This window comes from Hevea brasiliensis, chromosome 7 (genome assembly GCF_030052815.1).
Source record: "Hevea brasiliensis isolate MT/VB/25A 57/8 chromosome 7, ASM3005281v1, whole genome shotgun sequence".
Lineage (NCBI taxonomy): Eukaryota > Viridiplantae > Streptophyta > Magnoliopsida > Malpighiales > Euphorbiaceae > Hevea > Hevea brasiliensis.
The window spans coordinates 15504768-15529320 of NC_079499.1; the positions used below are offsets into that span (position 1 = coordinate 15504768).

General features: G+C 34.3%; 1 long non-coding RNA gene across 1 annotated transcript; it reads left to right on the top strand.

Moving 5' to 3' along the window:
* The first annotated feature begins 22217 nt into the window (after nt 1-22217).
* Nucleotides 22218-23690, top strand: LOC131181659 (uncharacterized). The gene is made up of 2 exons (XR_009150154.1): nt 22218-22921; nt 23496-23690. It is a non-coding gene; the product is annotated as an uncharacterized LOC131181659 (long non-coding RNA).
* Nucleotides 23691-24553: the final 863 nt, after the last annotated feature.

The window sequence follows — 24553 nt, forward strand, 5'->3', positions numbered from 1 at the left end:
AAAGAGTCATTTCATTTCATTTCATTGCAAAATTTGTACAAGTTATTCGGCTGGGGGTGATACATTTCGCTCATCCTCTCCCTCCTCTTCACTATCCTCACCCTCGCCCCCGGGAGCCAGGTCGGCCATCCAAGAGAAGTCCTCTTCTGGGTAACGCTTCTGGAGTTCGGCCAAGAGGTCCTTGTGAGCATTCACATAGGCACCAGCTATCCCTGTCACCATTTTTTCGTCTTTCGCCTTAAGCTCCTCGATAAGTTGGGCGACCTGAGAAGCATCGTTGGCCCGGAGCGCCTCGACTTCCCTGAGAGCATGATCCCTTTCAGCCAGAATATGATTCTGTTCGGCCACTCTGTCTTCATAGAACTTCGCCCGCCCCTCAACTTGAGATATGTAATCCTGAGCGGATGCGAGTTGGGATCGGAGGGAAGCCATTTCCTGATTCTTCTTCTCGACCTCCTTGCCCAGGCGATGAGCCTTTTCCCGAACTATGGTCTAGTTCACCAGACACTCCACGTTCAGGCTCATGGCGCGAGTCAAGATATCGTCAAGACTGTCCGGGGATAGCCTGTCCGGATCCTCCCGAAGGCAGATGGAAGACCCCAAGACTTTGGCAAAACCGGGGTTCTCCCGAACAGTCCGGTTATTCTTCAGGGACTCGATCAACGTTTGAGCGCCACGAAAAGAGGCTCTCATAGAAGATTGAGAAGGCCCCCTTTCTGTGCTTGGAGCAGCTGGAGGAGGTGGAGCCGGCTCTTCCTGTTGAGGAGGAGATCGGACAGCTTCAGTGATCGGTGGCCCCGAAGGTCGGGACGGGCCCCCCTGCGTCTCCCCTGGTTCATGGCCGGAAGTTCGAAGCATTTCCGAACGCTTCATCTCCTTTACTTTCCGGGAGATCTCTCTTTCTTTCTTCCGCTTCCTAGAACCCTCATCACCCGCCATACCTGCACAAAGGAGAGGTCAGTGAGATCGCTAAGGTCCTGAGATCTGAGATTTAGAAAATACCGATCTTGAGGTCAGAGAGCGGAAGTTCGCGATCTTGGCCGGTGAGCAGCTGTAGGGTCCAATGGTGCAGCTCGGCGGTCACTGCATCTAAACAGGAATACTTTTGAGTGGCAGCCTGATTTTTCAGATCCATCACTATTAAGCTTTCCTCCTGGTTCAAGTTAACGCACTTCGGAAGCAAGGGCCCCTGGTGCCACCAGCTACGAGGGAAGTCCTCAAAGCAGGTCGGATTTTTGCTCCTCAGAATGAAGAAGCGGTTCTTCCAATTTTTAAGGGAGGAGGGCAGGTCGGTGAAGAGCCCGCAATGAGGCTTCGCCTGAAAGAACCAGTGATCGTCTTCCTTTCGGCGAGTTAGCCTATGCAGTTCGGCGAACACCTTAGCCGTAGGTTTGATTCCCTTAGATCGGCTTAGACCTCGGAAGGCTACTAAGATCCGCCACGAGTTAGGGTGAACTTGAGCAATGCACACCCGGTGAAGTTTTAGGACCTCCTTGAAGAAGTCATCCAGAGGAACCAAGACCCGACCTTTAACTGTTCCTCGTATACCATAACCAGGTCATTCTCTTCAAAGAAGTGATCGGCTCGGTGATCGCTGTGGCACAGGATAAGTTCGTACGAATCAGGGCGAATATTGTACTCCTGGCTGAAGGATTGCAGATCGGACTCTTGTAAGATCGATGGCAGCTCATCCATAGGGAGATTCTCCCTCCCTGAAGAAGGTACGTGCCTTGATGGTCCGATCCGCCCCCGAGCTGGAACAGAGGCCCTAGGAGGTTCTGTTTGCGCGCTTGGCCCAACCACTTCTTCTTCGTCAGACGACCACGAGAACTGAATGGATGGAGGACTCGCCGCTCTTTGACCTTCGGCACCGCTCATTTTCAAAAGAAATAAAGAACTTAAACTAAAAAGAAGATCAAAGCCCTTACCGGAGTCTGATCGGGGTCGGCAGAACTTGGGAAAACGAGAGAACTTCGAAGTTGTGAGCAGGAAACTGAAAATGGAATGAGAGAACAACTGGCTACCCCCCCCCCCCACCCCTATTTATACTAGTCCGAGCATTTAATGCTCACGAGGTTCTAGGCAACGCATCGATTGGTGGGACTCGCCAGCTGTTCTGACACTTCTATCAAATATTCGAACATTCCAAGGAGATCGGTTAAATGGAGATCGGCATAATAAGTTGAATGAAGGATTAGTTAAGAGTCGTTTTGTGAGGAACCAGATCGGACAAATATATCAGAGATCGGAAAATAATCAATAAGATAATAATTAGAGAAACAAGATTTTTATTTCCAAAAGATCGGATTACATCATTTGGGCAATCTCTAGGGATCGGATTACAATAAAGGTCTAACTACATCATTTGGGCGATCTCTAGAGATCTGATTACATTGAAGGATTACATCATTTGGGCGATCTCTAGAGACCGGTGGGACATCCTATCTAAAGAGTCCCAGGTTTATAACTGATCCCAAGGGTGTCACCGATCGGAGCTTAATCCGCTGTCGGAACACCCAATGTGGGAGGAAACCGCTGTCGGAACACTCAATGTGGAGAGAAGCCGAATGAACTTGAGGAAGCAACCGCCAAGGGTCAGCGGAGCATCAGACAAGGCTATGCGATCACCGGGGTCATAAATTTTCAGTCGAGGAATAAGGAAGTCCATCGGAGAGGGATCAAAAACCACAATCATGGCTTAACGATCACGAGCAAATGAATCGAAAAGAAAGAAGGAAGAGAAAAATCAGATGAAGGAAATGTCTCTGCCGTCAGGGGTATATATAGGGGAAAACGGGCATTTATTGCTGAGCAGAAAACGAAGCGAACGCCTCGGGAATCGAGGGGAAATTAATGCTTTGACCAGACCGGACCAGAGAAAGGGAAGGATCGGAATAAGAGATCCGAAGATGGGGGATCAGCATGAGAGATCGGAATAAGAGCATGGGAGGGATCGGAAGGCAAAAAGAATAAGACAAATCCCAAATAACCGTCGTTAGAATCAGAGCCGAGGTAGTTAAAGCGTGGCAGACGAGATCTCGACCGCACGCCTAAGAATCGCCCGCAAATCTTTGACAGTGCCGGTATGTCATGACAGTCCTGTACATCCCAATCCCCACCGTTGATCTCACTGGTAAGGACAAACCCGGAACCCTTGGATCAAAAGAGAAGACGACAATACCAGCGTCTTTCACTCTTAGCCCTCAGATCGTTCCGGACGAGAAGATTTGGGATTGTCAGATTAAAAGAAGAAAAGGACAAATATTCTGAAGAGTGATCTCAGCCATTCATTTTGATTCTCTTTAATTCCTGAATATCCGATCATGTCCTTTGAAATCTTGACCCTCCATTTCCCTCAAAATAAATCCTGACCCTTCATGGGGAGCACCCGATTCCTATAAATATCTGCATGAAAAACTGTTCAAGGGACGGAAAAAAAAGAAAGAAGGTTGTTACTATAGTGGAAGAACTCTGAAATTTAATTCAGATTATTACTCTGCTTTCATAAGAAGAGCTTTTGGAACCAGTTTCCTGAAGTGTTTTCTTAAAAGATTTTGAACACTGGAACTTTTCATTTTCAGCTCGTTCATTATCCAGTAGCATTCCCATTTTTTCAGTTCCTGGTTATCTGTATTTTTATTTCCATCGTCCATGTTCAATCTCATTTAAACTCGGGTATAATTCTGACTCGATTGCATTTAGTGAAGTACTCTTTGTTCTAAGGCGGACCTTAGTCTCCTGGCTACCAACTTGCGATTTTATTACGTTCTGTGGTTCTGTAGTTAGCTCACTAAATCCGACTTCTTACAGGTCAGTGTTCATATTGCCATTTTATTTAGTTCTTGTTTTGCGTATTTCCTTTTTTCTTTTTCATGCATGTTATTTTCTTTAGGGTCATATCACACTTGAAAATGCAAAGGTAGGTCGTGCTTCAGTTGGCTTCTACGTCGGCCAAATCATATTTTTTATGATCTTTATTATTTTGGAACGCAAGTCATCTAGTCCTGAATAATATATAAGTGGTTAGGATAAAATAGGTAACTGTATTTTAGGGGTCTCTTTGAAAAAAGAGGGTCTAAATAACACGTCAGGGGAAATAGCTAAATTGAATCGCTAGGCTGACGTAGAAGATAGACCGGCATAACACCATAAGACGGAATAAAGATCAAATCTCAGATGAGTAAAATGGAACAGAGGGAATACTGGTAAGGCAACCACATGGGAGGTCGATAAAATTTAGTCCGGCATCCCTCATTTAGTCACAAAATACCAATAAGTTAAAGGAAGCCTTATTACGACCCTTGGCATCTTTAAATACTAGAACTCTTAAACTTAGGCTCTTAAGATATAGCTGTGATCGAATTCCGAAGAGATCGGAGGAGAGTTCTTATTCGGTCTCAATTCAAAATTTTAATAAATATTAAATAGAGATCGGAGGAGAGTTCTTATCCGGTCTCAACTCAGAATTTTAAATAAATACTTAATAGAGATCGGAGGAGAGTTCTTATTCGGTCTCAATTCAAAATTTTAATAAATATTAAATAGAAATCGGAGGAGAGTTCTTATCCAGTCTCAACTCAAAATTTTAATAAACATTAAATAGAGATCGGAGGAGAGTTCTTATCCGGTCTCAACTCAAAATTTAAAATAAATATTAAATAGAGATCGGAGGAGAGTTCTTATCCGATCTCAACTCAAAATTTTAATAAATATTAAGGAGTTTGGAGAAAAGTTCTTATACAACTCTTAAATTAAACTTTAATAAAATAGTTCTTTTAGATAAGATTAACCTGCAACAGTAACTCACTAAGGTTGTCTCATTTACTTATGTATCTGGGTGATCCAAATTTAGTGAAAAATCAAATGCTCCTTTAGTCAAAAGGATCAACATGTCCATTCAAGCCCTTCTAACTAATGCAAAGTTAAATCTACTTACCCTTATTAAGGGACGAGGTGGGGTGCCTAACACCTTCCCCACCCGTTTACGGACCCCGAACCTAGAATCTCTGTTTTGAAGTGGTTTTATTTATTTTCACAAATGGTTTTCTTTAGTTTCCCTCAAAACTAAGGTGGCGACTCCTCACTCTTTCCCACTTCGGTGAGGGTTCGTTCAGGCGACCGCAAAACCCCTTGCGATAATTATATTATAGATTTATTAGTACTAATTCAAAATAAGACTCTAATGAGATAACAGACAGCCTAATTCAAGCCGAAAATCCGGCAGAGTTTTCCCTATACCTGGAACCTGCCCAACCTGTAAAATAATTCAAATAATACTTCTAAACTCAACCCATATCTCATCATCATTATATGACCCCTCCTGGGCCCTCTAAACTAGGCAATAATTACAACATTAGACAACTCAATTATAAGATTTCAAAACTAATATTTTTAAAAAAACTATCCAAATTAACTTTAAAAATTCTATAAACCTGTCCCGCGATCATTAACAATATTATAAGGCTATTGCAAAAGGAATTATAATTTTTTGATCATCCACGAATATTTTATGAATTTTATTCTAACCCAGTACAAGGTAATGTAGAGTTCGGGTTTACCTATACCAAATCTGACACCTGGAACGCATCCAGAATGTTTAAAAATGCTAAGATTGACTATAATATCAACCACGTTCTGGACGGGCCGTCGGACAACCGAATCTGGTTGAAAATACGATCCCGGCATTAGTGAGCTATCCTCGATTTAATTGCATCTAAATTAAGTCTAAATTTTGTTAATAATTATCATAAAATTATTTTTAAATTTTGAGAATCGAAAATCTCACCAAGTAATCTGGACCGTCCGATTATCACCTTTTTCAAACGGTATCCGATCGGAGAGGGACCCGTCCTATCTCGAAGATTTCGCTGTCCTGAGTCCATCGGTGATCTCGGATTTCCGATCCGACGGTCAGATTGCCAGAAAAATGGCTGGAATGCTCGCTGCCCAATATTTTCTCTCTCCTCCTGATCTTGCAGGAAAACTGCATGGGTTCTGGCGTGCTTGGCCGAGAACTGGGGTGTTCACCGCCCAGGAAGGTTCGTCAGTGTCCTCCACCGTTGTCCAATGGTGTAGTGGCCGGAGTTGACCTCCAACTCACTCAAGCTCTCTCTCTCTCTCTCCCTCTCTCTCTCTCTCATCGACCTACGCTGCTGCCACCTCTCGCCGTCTGGAGCAGCTTCGGTGGCCACTGGGTGATTGTCCTATCAACCAGCTTGGGCCTTTGCCGGAGAAGAAGGGAAAGAAAAGAATGGGGAGGGGAGATCGGGAAAGGATGCGTGAAAAGGGGGGGGAAACGCAGCTGATGAAGGTTTTTTTTTATTGTATTTATAATAATAATAATAATAATAATAATAATAATAATAATAATAATAATAATAATAATAATAATAATGCTTTTTGGGTATAATTTAATAGGTTCAAAATTCATTTCAATTGGGTTCTAAATAAAATTTTGTGTATAATTAGACAACAAAGAAAATAATAATAATAAATATAGTAATAATAGTTATTATAATATTTATAAAATTAATAACAATTTAATTAAACTATATTATGATAATTGATTTAATATTAATGTATAAAACTAACAATTTCAATTAAAATTGGACTATTTAGTAATTATAAATTAGGTGAATACTATTAAATTAATATTTTAATATCATATATAAAATTTTAAAACTTGTATTTTAAAATTCAGGTCATTACAAAACATTTATCTTATCATTTTTTCATCAATTTGAAATTTTAGTGGCTTTCTTCCTATAATCTCATTATTATTATTGGAATCTCTCTTTTGCTATAATTTTAACATACTCAAATTATATAAAAAAAAATCTTGCATAAATTAAAACTATGTGATTTATCTTATTTAATCTATAATTTTAATTAAATTTATTGTTCTTGATTACTTTGAAAAAAAAATTCAAGATAAACTGGAAATGCTTTTTAATTTTATGCTATCAATATATTGCAAGTTCAATAATTTCTAATGTTAAGCATTCATTATATTTTTTAATTAACAGTAATTTCTTTTAATTTTTATCAAGTCAATTTAAAAAAAATTCATATATATATATTATTTTACAAATTAAATATTTTAATTGGATCTCCTAAATTAAATTTATGACTCCATCAAGAGATATATTATTGTCGACAGCTATATTTTGGCCGATCCCCAGAATCAATAAACCTTGAAACCGATCCCCAACACTAAATTTTCCTTTGCCAGCCAACTACATTTCCGACCTCTCTTTGCCATATTACCGATCTCTCTTCACAGAAAATTGAATCAATGCTAAGCCCTCGTATCATCTAAGGCCTTGCCAAGTCGCTCACCGATCTCTCAAGCTAATTGTCAAATTTCCTGACCGGTCGATTACATTCCCGATCTCTCCTGTCAAACAAAATTGAGTCAATACTAAATCTTTATGTCACTGGTCTTATTGCCGATCTCTCATTTTAAGTTCAGGAACAATTAAGATTCCAATCCGATGTAATGATGATCTTGATTTTAAGTGGGTTCACCAAATTTCCGACTTTAATAAGGTCCCGATTAATGTTGATTCTCTACTGATCTTATGCTCACTATGTCTTCCTATCTCTCACACTTAGGTTAATAATCACTTTCAAGTTCTTTCAAAATACTCAAACAATCAAGTGTTTAATAATTTAGAAATGTTCCGATCACAACCATTCATTGAACAAAAGAGTCATTTCATTTCATTTCATTGCAAAATTTGTACAAGTTATTCGGCTGGGGGATCACCCCCAGCCTGATCTACATTTCGCTCATCCTCTCCTTCCTCTTCACTATCCTCACCCTCGCCCCCGGGAGCCAGGTCGGCCATCCAAGAGAAGTCCTCTTCTGGGTAACGCTCGAGTTCGCCAAGAGGTCCTTGTGAGCATTCACATAGGCACCAGCTATCCTGTCACCATTTCTTCGTCTTTCGCCTTAAGCTCCTCGATAAGTTGAGCGACACGAGAAGCTCGTTGGCGGGCGCTGGACTTCCCCGAGAGCACGATCCCTTTCAGCCAGAACATGATTCTGTTTGGCCAGCCTGTCTTCATAAAACTTTGCCCGCCCCTCAACTTGAGATATGTAATCCTGAGCAGATGCGAGTTGGGATCGGAGGGAAGTCACTTCCTGATTCTTCTTCTCGACTTCCTTGCCCAGGCGATGAGCCTTTTCCCGAACTATGGTCTGGTTCACCAGACACTCCACGTTCAGGCTCATGGATCAAGTCAAGATATCGTCAAGGCTGTCAGGATAGCCTGTCGATCCTCCCGGGCGGATGGAAGACCCCAAGACTTTGGCAAAACCGGGTTCTCGACAATCGGTTATTCTTCAGGGACTCGATCAACGTTTGAGTGCCACGAGAAGAGGCTCTCACAGAAGATTGAGAAGGACCCCTTTTTGTGCTTGGAGCAACTGGAGGAGGTGGAGGCGGCTCTTCCTGTTGAGGAGGAGATCGGACAGCTTCAGTGATCGGCGGCCCCGAAGGTCGGGACGGGCCTCCTTGCGTCTCCCCTGGTTCATGGCCGGGAGTTCGAAGCATTTCCGAACGCTTCATCTCCTTTACTTTCCGGGAGATCTCTCTTTCTTTCTTCCGCTTCCTAGAACCCTCATCACCCGCCATACTTGCACAAAGAAGAGGTCAGTGAGATCGCTAAGGTCCTGAGATCTGAGATGTAGAAAATACCGATCTTGAGGTCGAGAGCGGAAGTTCGCGATCTTGGCCGGTGAGCAGCTGTATGGTCCAATGGTGTAGCTCGGCAGTCACCGCATCTAAACAGGAATACTTTTGAGTGGCAGCTTGATTCTTCAGATCCATCACTATTAAGCTTTCCTCCTGGTTCAGGGTAATGCGCTTCGGAAGCAAGGGCCCCTGGTGCCACCAGCTACGAGGGAAGTCCTCAAAGCAGGTCGGATTTTTACTCCTCAGAATAAAGAAGCGGTTCTTCCAATTTTTAAGGGAGGAGGGCAGATCGGTGAAGAGCCCGCAATGAGGCTTCGCCTGAAAGAACCAGTGCTCGTCGTCCTTTCGGCGAGTTAGCCTGTGCAGTTCGGCGAACACCTTAGCCGTAGGTCTGATTCCCTTAGCTCGGCATAGGCCTCGGAAGGCTACTAAGATCCGCCATGAGTTAGGGTGAACTTGAGCAATGCACACTCGGTGAAGTTTTAGGACCTCCTTGAAGAAGTCATCCAGAGGGAACCGAAGACCGGCCTTTAACTATTCCTTGTATACCATAACCATGTCATTCTCTTCAAAGAAGTGATCGGCTCGGTGATCGCCGTGACACCGGATAAGTTCGTACGAATCAGGACGAATATTGTACTCCTGGCTAAAAGATTGCAGATCGGATTCTTGCAAGATCGATGGCAGCTCGTCCATAGGGAGATTCTCCCTCCCTAAAGAAGGTACGTGCCTTGATGGTCCGATCCACCCCCGAGCTGGAACGGAGACCCTAGGAGGTTCTGGTTGTGCGCTTGGCCCGACCACCTCTTCTTCGTCAGACGACCACGAGAACTGAATGGAAGGAGGACTCGCCGCTCTTTGACCCTCGGCACCGCTCATTTTCAAAGAAAAGAAAGAACTTAAACTAAAAAGAAGATCAAAGCCCTTACCGGAGTCTGATCGGCGTCGGAAGAACTTGAGTAAACGAGAGAACTTTGAGGTTGCGAGCGAGAGATTGAAAATGACATACAGGAGCAAATGGCTAACCCCCCACCCCTATTTATACTCGTCCGAGCATTTAATGCTCACGAGGTTCCAGGCGGCGCATCGGTTAGCGAGACTCGCCAGCTATTCTGACACGTCTCACGAATATTCCGAAGATTCCATAAAGAGATCGGTTAATTATAGATCGGTAGATCCAGGTGTTTCGAATCGGATAATCATATTAGAGCTCGGAAAATAATTAATAAGATAATAATTGACAAAATAAAATCTTTATTTCCAAAAGATCGGATTACATCATTTGGGCGATCTCAAGAGATCGGAGTACATTTCCAAAAATCAGATTGCATCATTTGGGCGATCTCAAGATCGGATTACATCTGATTACATCAAAAGGCTGACCTCTAAAGATCAGCGGAACATCCTATCTAAAGAAGCCTATGTCAATAGCCAACATTGTGACTGATCCACAGGGTGTCGCCGATCGGAGCTTAACCCGCTGTCGGAACACCTAATGTGGAGGGAAACCGCTGTCGGAACACCCAATGTGGTGAGAAGCCGAATAAGCTCAGAAGATCGATCGCCAGGGATCGGCCGAACATTAGCAATCAGCTCACCCGAAATCGGTTCGCTGATTATTCCAGTTGAGCGACTCGAGATCGGCACGATCGAAGTCTGCAACCCAAATCGGTCAATTGATTCAGTTCTCTCACCATCATCAGTTAAGGTTTTCACGATTATTCGATCACCGGGATCATAAATTTTCAGTCGGTGGATAAAGAAGTCCATCGGAAAAAGATCAAAAGCCACAGTCGTAGCCGGAATTACTGCCAGAATAGTTAAAACAAGAAAGAAAAAGCAAGAAAGGAAAATCGAATGAGGGTTTCATACATCGGGGTATATATAGGGGAAAATCCGGCATTTATTGCTAAGCAGAAAACGAAGCGGACGCTTCGGGAATCGAGAGGAATTAATGCTTCGACTGGACCTGGGCTGATTAAGGGATCTGAAGAATAGAGATGGGAAGATGGGAGATTAGCATGAGAGATCGGAATAGGAGCGTGGGAGGGATCGGAAGGCAAAAAGAATAAGACAAATCCCAAATAACCGTCGTCAGAATCAGAGTCGGGGTAGTTAAAGCGTGGCAGACGAGATCTCCACCGCACGCCTAAGAATCGCCGCACATCGACAGTGCCGGTATGTCATGACAGTCCTGTACATCCCAATCTCCACCGTTGATCTCACTTGTAAGGACAAACCCGGAACCCTTGGATCAAGAGAGAAGACGACAAGACCAGCGTCTTTCGCTCTTAGCCCTCAGATCGTTCCGGACAATAGGATTTAAAACCGTCAGATTGAAAGAAGAAAAGGACAAATATTCTGAAGAATAATCTCAGCCGTTCATTTTGGTTCTCTTTAATTCTCAAGCATCCGATCATGTCCTTCAAAATCTTGACCCTCCATCTCCCTCAAAATAAATCCTGACCCTTCATGGGGAGCACCCGATTCCTATAAATACCTGCATGAAAAACTGTTCAAGGGATGGGCAAAAAAAAAAGGTTGTCATTATAGCGGAAGAACTCTGAAACTTGATTCAGTTTGTTACTCTGCTACTTTGAAGTTTTGATTAGAAAGACTTTTGAAACTAGTTTTCTGAAGTGTTTTCTTGAAAAGGATTCTGAATACTGAAACTCTACATTTTCAGTTTGTTCATTATCTGGTCACACTCTCACTTTTAGCCCTTTATTATCTCTGTCTTCATTCCCATTATCCAAGCTCAATTTCATTTCACTCGGTTTTTATCTTGATCTGATTGCCTTTTAGCTAAGCATCCTTCAGTTCACAATGAACATCAGCCCTCAAGCTAATCAGTCTGTTGTCTTATTACTATTTGTCACCCCGTAGTTATTTCAATAGATTTGGTTCCTTACAGGTAAGAGCTCATATTGCCGTTTTGTTAAGTGTTTATGTTTACTTTTCACATTTTCTTTGTTCTTTTTATGCATGTGATTTTCTCCAAGTTCATTTAGTGCCAAAGAACTTTTAAGAATGTTACTCTCGAGTTTATTTCTTTAGTGATCAGTCCGTCATTTTATTAACCTTCGTCATTTCTGAATGCAAATTTTCTAGTTCCTAGTAGCGTGTAAGTGGTTGGGGAAAACGTAGGTAGCTGCAACTTAAGGGTCTCTTTTAAGAGAGAGAGCCTGAATAACACGTCAGGAAAATAGCCACAATATTGGGCTGACGTGGCGGCAATTCGGCAAGATGCCATAAAGTGGAATAAAACCAAAGTAAACGAAACAGAATGGATCGGACATTAATAGGTACTGGTAAAGTGACCTTAGGGGAGGTCGGCAAAATTTAGTCCAGCTTCTCTTATTTAGTCACAAAATATCAATTAGTTAAAAGAAGCCTTATCTCCAGCACCTTAGAACGCCAGAATCCTTAGCTTTAGGACCTTATGACATGTAGCTGAAATTAAAATTCGGGAGATCGGAAAGATCCCATTCAGGTTCCTGTTAATTTAAAAGAGATCGGAAGAGAGTTCTTATCCGATTCTCAACTCAAAACTTTAATTAAATAGAGATCGGAGGAGAGTTCTTATCCGGTCTCAAATCAAAATTTTAATAAATATTTAATAGAGATCGGAGGAGAGTTCTTATCCGGTCTCAAATCAAAATTTTAATAAATATTTAATTGAGATCGGAGGAGAGTTCTTATCCGGTCTCAAATCAAAATTTTAATAAATATTTAATATTAATAAATATTTAATAGAGATCGGAGGAGAGTTCTTGTCCGATCTCAAATCAAAATTTTAATAAATATTTAATAGAGATCGAAGGAGAGTTCTTATCCGGTCTCAACTCAAAATTTTAATAAAACATTAAATAAAGATCGGAGGAGAGTTCTTATCTGGTCTCAACTCAAAATTTTTAATGATTTAAAAGAGATCGGAGGAGAGTTCTTATCTGATCTCAAAAAAAAAATATTAAAGAGTTCGGAGAAGAGTCCTTATCCAATTATTAAATTAAATTTGAATAAAATAGTTCTTTTAAATAAAATTAACACGCAAACAGTAACTCACTAAGGTTGTCTCATTTACTTATGTATCTGGGTGAATCGAATTTAGTGAAAAATTAAAATCTCCTTTTGACAAAAGGATTAATATGTCCATTTAAGCCCTCCTAACTAATACAAAGTTAAATCTACTTACCCTTATTAAGGGACGAGGTGGGGTGCCTAACACCTTCCCCACCCGTCTACGGACCCCGAACCTAGAATCTCTGTTTCGAAGTGGTTTCATATTTAATTTATCTCCCCAAAAGGTTTTCTTTAGTTTCCCTCAAAACTAAAGTGGCGACTCCTCACTCTTTCCCACTTCGGTGAGGGTTCGTTCAGGCGACCGCAAAATCCCTTGCGACAATTATTTTTATGAATTATATATTTTAATTAAGCCCCGAAATAAAATTTCTTATTTTGTCACTACTTAAGGTATGTTTGATTCAAAGTTAACAATGGATAATTATTTACTTTTGTGACTTTTAACTCTCATTAATGTTATTTAAATATTTAAAAAAATTAATTTTTCACTTTATTAATATTTATATATTTTTAGAATTAAATATTATTCTTAAAGCATAAATTAATAATTATTTTTCTTAAATATTAAAATTTATAAAGATAATATTTACCTTTTAATTTTTTAATTTCCCACTAAACTTTCTACTAAATACGTCCTTAATGAAATCACGGAGGAGGGACATTAAGTAATCCAATACTCTTAAAAAAGTAGTAAACAATTTAAAAAAAATAAAAATGGAAAAAAAAATTGTGGCGCTGTTCATAACAGTTACTGCGAACAGTGCCAAGTCGTACAATGCACTGTTAACATAATATATATATATATATATATATATATATATATATATATGGCGTGTGTGTATATTTACAGTGCTACTAAAACTGGATATCTTACTTTACTTAAAAGAAAGTCTAAGAAGCAATTATAAAATATTTATAAATAATAAATTCAAAATTATTAGCCATTGGTGGATCACATTGAAAAAAAAAAGTTAATTGATTCCTATTTTTATTAAAATATTTTAATAGTATTTGTTTAAATTAATTTCATAAATTTAATTATTAAATTAATTTTTAAATAAATATTTAAATATTTAAAAATTTGGACGGAACACGTGTCAATGCATGTTACAGACACTGGCAATGTGGCGCTAATGTGTCACACGTGTCATCAAACCAGCACATCAATGGCTCCATCACTTCTATATGGAGTTTTGCACTGAGATTTAGACTAGTCAACTCGTCTCCATCACTTACAGTGGTCTGGATAGCGACTTTGATCGAAAAATAGCTGGAAATCTTCGGCTCTTTTGGTTTCTCGGGGCCACCCAGAGGTTGGGATAGGTTTTATAGGATCAAATCGCCCTTGTGAAGTCAAAATCCTTATCGAAGCATTCATAAGCAACTAGAACTCAATCAAAAATTTAGCTAAAATGGATAAGGGCGCGTCACTGGTTTTTGCCACCCTCATTATCCCTTATGAGACAATGTGACATGACGCGCACGTGCCATGCACATGCGAAGCTGTTGAGGCGCATGTTCACTGGAGGCTGCCAGTGCCTGGACCTTGGCTTAGGCAAGTCAATAGCCTGGTTGACTTTTATTTTTTATTTTCTCCAAATTTTAAGATCAGTCAATGGTTAATTCTATTTAATTTTATTACTCAATCAATTCATCATTCACCTTATTTTTACATACTCCGGTGAGATATTTTTTTTCAAAATTCGAGCAGTTATTTATTAAGTAATTTTATTTTATTTTATTTTTTATTTAAGATTTAAATTCAAAATTTTATAATATTATAAATTATTTGGGTACAAATTTGACATTGATTGGTAATTTAACTTGATTTTACTTTTACTGTTTATTATTTTCTAACAGTTTCATCATGCTTTTAATATCTGTATAGACAAAGGGACCTTTTTGGCTACATTTTTGGGAGTTGAAGGGTAAGATTCGTATTCTTCTCCTGTTTTATGTTTAGATTCGGTGAGCTTTGTGGTCCTACTGAATGGAGCAGAGCAGAGCAGAGCACCACATGAACACAAAGTGACAATGCTAACTAACTGCCATTTATCATCTTCACACATGGCAAACACCTAAAGTATTCTTCGCAGGAAAAGTCATCTTTAGTTTTTATATTTTTAAAATTAAATAATTTTATTATTTAAATTTAGTAAAACATATAATTTATTTTCTTAATTTATTTTTTTAATTAATTATTAATTATAATAAAAAATAATCAAAACACCCTTAACTCTATATTTTCTAACTTAAATAATTTAGTCCTAAAGTTTTGTATTATAAACAAAATATTCTCTTAATTTAAATTTTATAAATAAAAATAGTCCTTGATTTAAACTATTTTATTTGTATTAAAAAATTTCAATGACTAAATTATTTAAACTAAAAAAATATATAATTAAGGATATTTTAATATTTTTACTATAATTAATAATTAATGATAAATTAGATTACAAATTGAATAGAAAGATTAAATTGTATATTTTACAAAATTTTAAGGACTAAATTACTTGATTTTTAAAACATATATACAAAGTTATAGGTTTTGTCAAATTTTAAAAATTAAATATTAGTTTACTTTTTTTTTTAACCAGCTCTAGTTTTCAAATTTTTATTAACTTTCTATTTTGTAATTATATTTTATTAAATTTATAAAAATTTCAATTAAGAATATACTTAATGGCATAACTTTAAAATTTTGAGATTTTTTTTACTTGAAGTTTTGTGAAATTTGTTAACTAAAATTTTAAAATATTCAAAAAGTTTACACTACGATTTTCTATGAAAATTATTAAGATTAGTTAAAAAAATTCAAGCCTACAGATTCTTTGAGCGAGTTTTTTTTTTTTTAATTGAATCGTGTAATTTTTTTTACTATAATTAGGACTAATTTGAGATTGACTTTCAAAGTAATATAAATTTATTTTAAAAAAATATTTTTTTTGATAGAAACTATCTAGTATTCGAAACTCACTGTCCAAACTAATCTGAATTCGTGCCGGACAGGCTTACAAGGTGGGGCAAAGTACTCTTTCTTAAGTTTTAAAGGTACTCTATATGTAGAGTTTGAAGTCAAAACTATTGGTTAAGCGAGAAGGGATAATAAAAAAAATTATTATTTTAGAAATTATTGAAAACATAATTTCAGAATATGATTTAATTATTTTAATTTTTATAATTAAAATATATTAAATTTATTTATAAAGACATGTTTTAACGTTCTAATTGATTGACAACCACCTCTAAATTTGATTGATGATTACTCATCAATGGCGAGCTGATCCAAATGCTTTCTCTGGCTAATCTCTTAGGTTCTCCCTTAGATATATACCTTCGAAGCTCGAATTGTACCTGTTAAACCAGAATTTCCACGAAGAAGATGACGCTGCTTTGCTTTTGAGTTCCTCGATCACTCGCCTCTTTGAATCGCAGTGTGATCAACACACTCTCTCTTTTTTCGTTGATGGGCTTTAGATTCAGGGATTACTACAAATGAGAATTGAGAAGCAAAAGAATTTTTTTTTTTTTTTTTTATTTTGAGGTTAACTTAAGTTAATGGTTAATTAATAATAATTGTTTTTTAATATTTATTTTAATTATTAAGTGTGATTAATTTGTTTTTTTTTTTTAACTTGGCCAAGCTTTTATTTATTTATTTTATTATGTGACTTGTGGGTCTCACAATTTAAGAATTAAAAGTCACATAAACTGTCATATAACTATCACGTTAAATTGAGCAAAATCTCTCAATCTCAATTTTAAATTTAGATAAAATTTTTCTAAATTTTAAAATGGATTATGATTGAGGGATTAAGTAGATCCGCATTTAATATGAATCAAAGACTTTTTAACAATATAAAATATCTTATTTACCTTTTATGTTTTTTTAAAGACAAAATTTCACTTCATCCTCTACTCTTCCCTCCTTCAATAATTTCCCTCTAATTACATTCATTTTTCAACAAACAATAATAAATTATGAGTCTATTTTCAAGACAAAAATAAAAATAAAAAATTTTCTCTACACTTATTTTTTTTATACACATTATAGAAAAATATATATAATTTTTTGAATTTTAATAATATATATATATATTATTAAATTTTAATTATAAAAAGTTATTTTAATTTTACTTTATTGAAGCTTTAAAGAGTACAATCCATGTGTATTTTTCCTTTAATCAATGTTTTTGCAGAAACAATTTTTCCTTAGACAATATTTATAGATTTGAGGTTTTTTTTTTTTTCAATTCAACACTAGTTGAATCATGTATATTATATGTATATTATATAAAATGTGTAAGGTACAGTATCACAAATTTTCTATCTTTTAATTTGGCGAGTTCAATTAAAAAAATAGCTAGTTAATTTAGGATTAATTATAATTAAGTTAAATCAGACATCTCACTTTTAATTTTAATTCATGGAGTTAATTAAATTTAATTATTTATTTAAAAAAAATGATTTTGATTTAAAATAAATTAATTACTTATTATTCAATTTAAAATTAATTTAAATTTGATCTATGGTACGAAATTGAATTACACGGTGATAGGTGAATTTATATATTTGTTTCATTTAAGTGAATGGGGTGAATATATATGAAATTAATTAAATATATATTTTATTCAATTAAATCAATTAAGTATGTGACATGTTACATTATTCATATATATTTGAGTCAATTGTAAATATTATTATTTAATTGATTCAATTGAATATATCTTTAAGTCAGTTGAATCAATTTGAGTATTTTACATGTCATATTGATCATATATTTTAATTAATTAAGTATTTAATTGAGTCAATTGAATAAATTAATTTTGTACAATGTCACATTGATCATATATTTTTATTAATTGAGTTTTTAATTGAGTTAATTGAATTAAATTGATTACGTGTAATGTCACATTAATCATATATATTTGAGCCAATTGTAAAAATTGTAATTTAATTAATTCAATTGAATATATATTTAAGTTAAATGAATAAATTTGAGTATGTGATATATCACATTGATCATATGTTATAGTCAGTTGAGCTTTTAATTGAGTCAATTAAATTAATTAATTACATGCAATGTTATATTGGTCATATATATTTGAGTCGATTGTGAAAATTATCATTTAATTAATTGATTTAAATATATATTTAAATCAATTGAATCAATTTGAGTATGTAATATGTAATATTGATATAATATATAATATTAAAAATATATTTTAGTCAATCGAGCCTTTAGTTGGATTAATTGAATCAAGTCATTATGTATAATGCCATATTAATCATATATAATTGAGTCATTTATGATAATCATTATTTAATTGATTCAATTGGATATATATTCGAGTATATCGAATCATTTTGAGTACGTGGTATGTCATATTGATCATATGTTTTAGTCAATTAAGCTTTTAATTAAGTATATTTTATCAATTGATTAGGTACAATGTCACGTATCAATTGATTAGGTACAATGTCACGTTGAGTAAATTAAATCGATTGATTATTTACAATGTCACATTGATCATATATATTTTTGTGTCAATTGTGATAAATATCATTTAAATGATTTAATTGAATATATATTTTAGTTAATTGAATCAATTGTGTATATGATATATTACATTAATAATATATTTTAGTCAATTAAGTCTTTAATTGAGCTAATTGAATCAATTAATTATATAAAATATCACATTAATCATATATATTTGGATCAATTATGACACTTATTATTTAAATAATTCAACTGAATATATATTTTAGTCAGATTATATATTTTAGTGAATTGAACCTTTAAAAAATATAATTTATTTTTTAGTGAAATGAATTCTTTTTAATTAATTTAATTAAATTTATTTAAAATTATAATATTAATTAATTATTTATTATCATATATACATTAATAATTCAATTTAATCAATTTAAATTCATATTAATCAATTGTGCAAATATAATAAAGTAACATACTGTATTGTTTTCTAATATTAATTAACAAATTTAAATAAAAATATATTATTTATTTTAATTTTTAAATCCTTTTTAATTTACATAAATATTTTTTTTCTAAATGTACAATCTTAATTAAAAAAAAAGGAAATCATTATGTTATTAAAGAAAAGAGGGAAGAGAGAGAGAGTAATCGAGACTTATACCTTGCATTGAAATTTATAGTTACAATAAATATAATAAATACAATTAAAAATTTAAATTTTCAATCTCTATATTTTCTCATGAAAATAGTTTAAATGGCATTCTAGTAAAGTTACTTAATCTTTATATATAAAATGACCTTACTATTCCTATTATATTTAAGTTGATTCCTTAACCATTTTCCTTTTAAAATTTTAGATAATTGATTTAAAATTAAAAAAATTTAATTATAAAGTCAAAACATAATAATGTTTGGAATTTTTTTTTATCATTAAGCCATTTATAAATAAATTAATAAAATATTAATAAATTTTAATTTTATAATATTAAAATAATTTTCAAAATTGTGAAATCTCAAATTAAAATTGAAGCTTATAATAAAAAAATAAAAAAATAATAATTTAAATGTATGAATCCAAAAAAAAAAAAAAGTTAGGATTCATTAATTGACTTCAGGATTCATTAATTGACTTTTCTTTCTTCCTTTAAGAAATGGGACCTATATGTGTATATAAAGCTTTCTAATGTATGGGTTACCATCCGTTCATTTATTTAGTGCATTTAATGACGTCCTTTCTTGCAATGATATTTTACTAGTATTTGGTCCCAATATTCTCATTCAAAATTATTTTTTTTAGAAAATAGATATTATTTATTAAAAATATAAATTTTTTAAGAAAATAATTATAAAAATTTAATATTAGCATGTTTAATATTATAATTTTCATTAAATATAGGATTATTATATATTTTTAATTAGATTATGAAAAACTAAAATTAAAGTTAATTAGATTATGAAAAACTAAAATTAAAGATAAGTAAATGACCTCCTATTATAAATGAGTTTGTTTCGCTAACTAAACATGGTCACTTATGTTTCACTAATACTTTTTAACGACGACTTATCTATTACTAATATTTTTTAACGACGACTTTTTGGTGCCTTAATTTATAAATAATGTCACTAATATTACTATAATTAATATAAATTAAATTTTAAAATTATTTTATAGCAATTATGCTTGTATCAAAAATCATATAATAAATATATATTTTTAATTCTATAAGTATTATTAATTTATTAAAAATTATTTAATTTATTCTAATAAAATTAATAAATAACTTTAAACACTGAATCTCATCACTTCCACTAATTTATTTTTTTAATTATTCTAAACATTTATAAACATAATATTAAATTATAAAATTACTATTAAAAATTAACAATTTAATTAGCAATGTTAAAAAATTATTATTAAAATTAACTATTTAACTAAATAAAAAATTTTTATTTATACTGATAGATATGAAATTTCAATCCCATGTATGTGGTAAATATTTTTACTATAAATTTATAATTTTTTTTAAAGCATTAGTAATAGATAAAATTTTACATTTAAATGCTCTATTTTTATACAATAGTATCTAAGTCTAATTAATTTTGACATATAATGTGAGTTTTTTTTGTTATTATATTTTTGTGTGTTATTTTTTTTTTTGTTTCAATGGGCAAAATTCATTTGTAAGTCTTTTAAATTTTTTGAATTTTTATTTATTACAGGTATCATTTTTATAAGGGTAATTATATGTAAATGTGATTATTAATATTTTATTATTAATACAATATCAAATGATATCCTTATAAATTTAATAACATTTATATAAACTAATAGATTGATTTTTCTATTTTTTTATGTTTAATATTAATATATATAATAATATTTGAGATGATTAATATCATTTTTATATAAAAAGTGTATTTTACATGTTATAATTATGATTAATGATATTTTTGAATTAATTTTTTAAAAATAATTTTAAAAGTTTACTCTCACATTAATATGATATATTAAAATACTTTTAACGAAATTAATTAAATCTGAATAAAAAAAAATTATATTCTCACGAGTTCACTTATCAGGTTTAACGTATTAATAGAATGAAACAAATGATTAAAATTATTAAAATCTCCATTTATCATTTCGAGAGAGTGGCGCTGTTGGTCGGTTTGGACTGGCCAGTAACCATCATGATCTTATGGCTGGCTTATCGAATGTGTCAAAAAATTTAGAGCTTATCCACAATACTAAATTTTGATTAACTTAACAATTGATTTTAAGTTGGATGAATCCCTGCTGTGCGATTCGAAAAATACCCTTTTGTTTATTCTAAGTGAAGATTAAGATAATAATTTTTATATTAATAAAAGGGTATTAATCTTATGGAATTGGATGATGATGAAAAATAATAAAGAAATTCATTTTCTTAGAATAGATTTTTTTTTATTTTTTTAATTGTTATTTGCAGAATTTCACATGAGTTAGTGCAGTTTAATTTATAGTTTTAGACAGCAATTTGCTACTTTGCAACTTTGGATTCAGTGTCTGTCTTTAATGGGGATCAACATAGCCGATGATAATAATCATTCGTTCATATATGTTGTTTAAGCCATAATTAAGAAAAATCAAATATTTATTTTGAATTTTTGTATTTATTTTTTTAATTCATAGGAGGAAATTAAAACTCAAGAACCAAAAGAAAAAAAAAAAAAAAAAAAAACTCATATGGAAATCTTCACCAGCCAGATCAAGCAATGTTTAATGTTTTGCATATCAGACTGAATATATAATATCCACAACCTGAGAATATTTTTCTTATAAATTTTAATTTCTAAGAAATGTAATAATAAAAAAATGTTAAGAGAACTTAGATAAAGAAAACTAATAAATCAAAAAATCAATTTAAAATTAAAAAAAAATCGATGGAAGAAGGTTTTCATTCATAAGAAACTGCAATTCATAACTTCATCGCAAAGAGAGAGGCTCCTCTTTTTCTCTAATTTTTTTTTGACTCTTTCTTCTCTTTTTTTTTCTTTATGATTTGAGATGGCCATAGTGAGTGTTTTCAATAGTTGTTACCCTCTCCATCCTTTTCCTTTGTATTTTCTTAGTTTTTTTTTTTTATACTTTTTTATCAATAATTTTTAAATTTGTGTTCTCTTGAAACAAATCCTAAATATATGCATTCAAATTTATTTTTACTGATAGATCTTGCATTATTTTACTTTTTCTCCATTTTTGTAAAGTTATTCCTCCTACTTGAAGATTTGTTCTATTTATGGAGTGTTTGGATGTGCTTTTTTTTTTCCTTTATTTTTTTTCTCCTTTTATCTAGATGGGAGTGCAGTACAAGATGCAAATTTTTTCTTTAGTAGGAGTGAACAATTTAGAAATAAGAAAGTGGAAGAATGATAATCATCATTCATTGATTATGTAACACCCCTGATTTTTTATATATTATTATTGGGCTTCGTGTAGGTATCCTCAATTCGCGGAAATTCGACAGTTGTCCGGATCTGTGAATTTCCGGCCAGACAGACCAGCTACCGGAAAAGTCTTCGAATTGGATCGAGGTTTTGGCTACCCCACCATTGTCAGGCATCCCGAGCGCGTTCCCGAAGTCGGAATCGGCAAAGGTAAACCCGAACCTTGCTTTTTCGTAATTTTCTAGTGCTTAAATAGGATTAAAAATCCATAAAATATTCGTGGTAGCTTAGAAAATTACGATTGTTTTTGCAATAGCTTAGTAATATTGCTAAGGACCACGGGGCAAAGTTTTATAATTTTTAGAGCTTGTTTGGGCAGTTTTTGCAAAAATGATCGATAATAAGGACTAAATTGAAATTTTGCGTATTGTGATGGATGACTGATTTGATGGGCCCAGGAGGGGCTGAGTGATATGATTGAGTTGTGGACATATGGACTGTGAATATAGAAGTGTGTTTTGAGCCTTTTTGCAGGTTGGGTAGGTCCTAGGTATAGGGGAGACTCTGCCGGATTTTCGGCATGACTTAGGACGTATTTGGTCTTTTCTTTATTTGTATTGAGTCATTTGTGTTAAATAAATGTAATGTAATTGTCAGGTGAGCCGGGACAGCCTTCTTCCTCCGCCCAGCCGCCACAGTGATTGTCGTTAAGTCTGTGAGTAAAATATTGATTTTAATTATAATTTCGATATTATTATATGTTCAGCATGCCCATGCATCACTTATATGCATATATATTTATGTAGTTAAACTCTAGGCACGAATTATGTTGCATTGATACGTTTTAATGTGCCATGAGTGTTGTTGTGGTAATTTGGAGCAGTGTGCGTGCGTTGGCGTGCGTGTGATGTGGTGTGGACTATGGATAGGACGGGGTAGTCACGGCTTGAGTTCTTCGCTGGGACCCGTTCCTTCGAGGGGTAGTCACGGCTTGAGTTCTTCGCTGGGACCCTCGATTTGGTTTATTAAGCGAAAGTCCGCTTGAGTTCTTCACGCACCGAGTTGGATTTAAGAGAGTGTATAGGATCGGCTCCCAATATATTATGATTGATGCTACAGGGTGTGTGAGTGCTCCAAATTACCTTTTTGATGTTATGATGTGAAAATGTTGTTTATGTTGCATTTCACTCTACAGGGTGCATTAGTTCAGATAGTTATAGAGATTATAGTTAAGATTGATATTTTACTCTCTGAGTCGAACGCTCACTCCTGTTCAAAAATTTTTACAGGCCACAGGAGGATATTTTGTTCTGGGTTAACCTGCTTTTCTACCTCGCAGGTTGTTTATCAATATTTGTGTAATTTTATTTACTCCTAGAATTTCCGCATGTGTTAGCAGTAATTATTTGAATTTGGTCTGTAATATTATTATCATGTTGGACCTGTAAACTAAATATGCTATGCATGTTTGATGGATTGGATGAGGGAGTTGACCTCCCATTTATTTTATGATGATGAGTATGTGGAGGGTGAGCTGAGCTCCCCAATTGACTATATATTGTGTTTACAGGTCGGGTGAGTCGAAAACTCCCCGTTGGAAAGTCCATTTTATGGCCGGACTCTGTCCGTTTATTTTCTTGATATTGGGCCCAAATGGGCTTTAGAGTTGGGTTAATGAACAGTTAGGCTTACTACGGGCCTCGGGGGCTTTAAGCTGGCCCAGGTCCTAGTGCCGGTCCGGCCCATAGGTTGGGTCGTGACAAATGTGGTATCAGAGCTTAGGCTCCAGATTCTTAGGGAATGTTTGTCTAAAATGTTGGAAAGAGTCTACTAGGAGTCACATGCGGAGTATAGGATTCTATTTCGTCTTTTCCTGTAATTCTTTGTTTCTAGATTCTACGTTATACCTCGGGAAATATAAGATTACCTCGCTTAGTGTCTTGATTTTCGTGGAGTACACGAAATGTGAAATAGAGTTAGTAGACATGTGAGATCTATCATGAGGATACGTACTCAAGAAATGTTATATTTTTGTCAGATGGGTTTAAATGGTGTGCCCATTTAGTGTAAGACACGAGTACATAAAAGTGAGTCTTAAAAGAAATGCTGTTGCCTAGATAAGGATGAGGATACCACTCTTGCGGTCATCGGTAGATGACCCAATCTAATAAGTTTGTGATAATAGAAGATTCGGAGAGATAAGAAATTAGGAGACCTAGTCCATCGGGACGTATCGTAGTAACTATACAATGTTCTCGATGTCCGCTCTGTAGTCTGCAGATTGATGCAGACATGAGATTATTGTGTAGAGCTGCGTGCATCCCGTGGTGCTCCATAATGAGGGTGT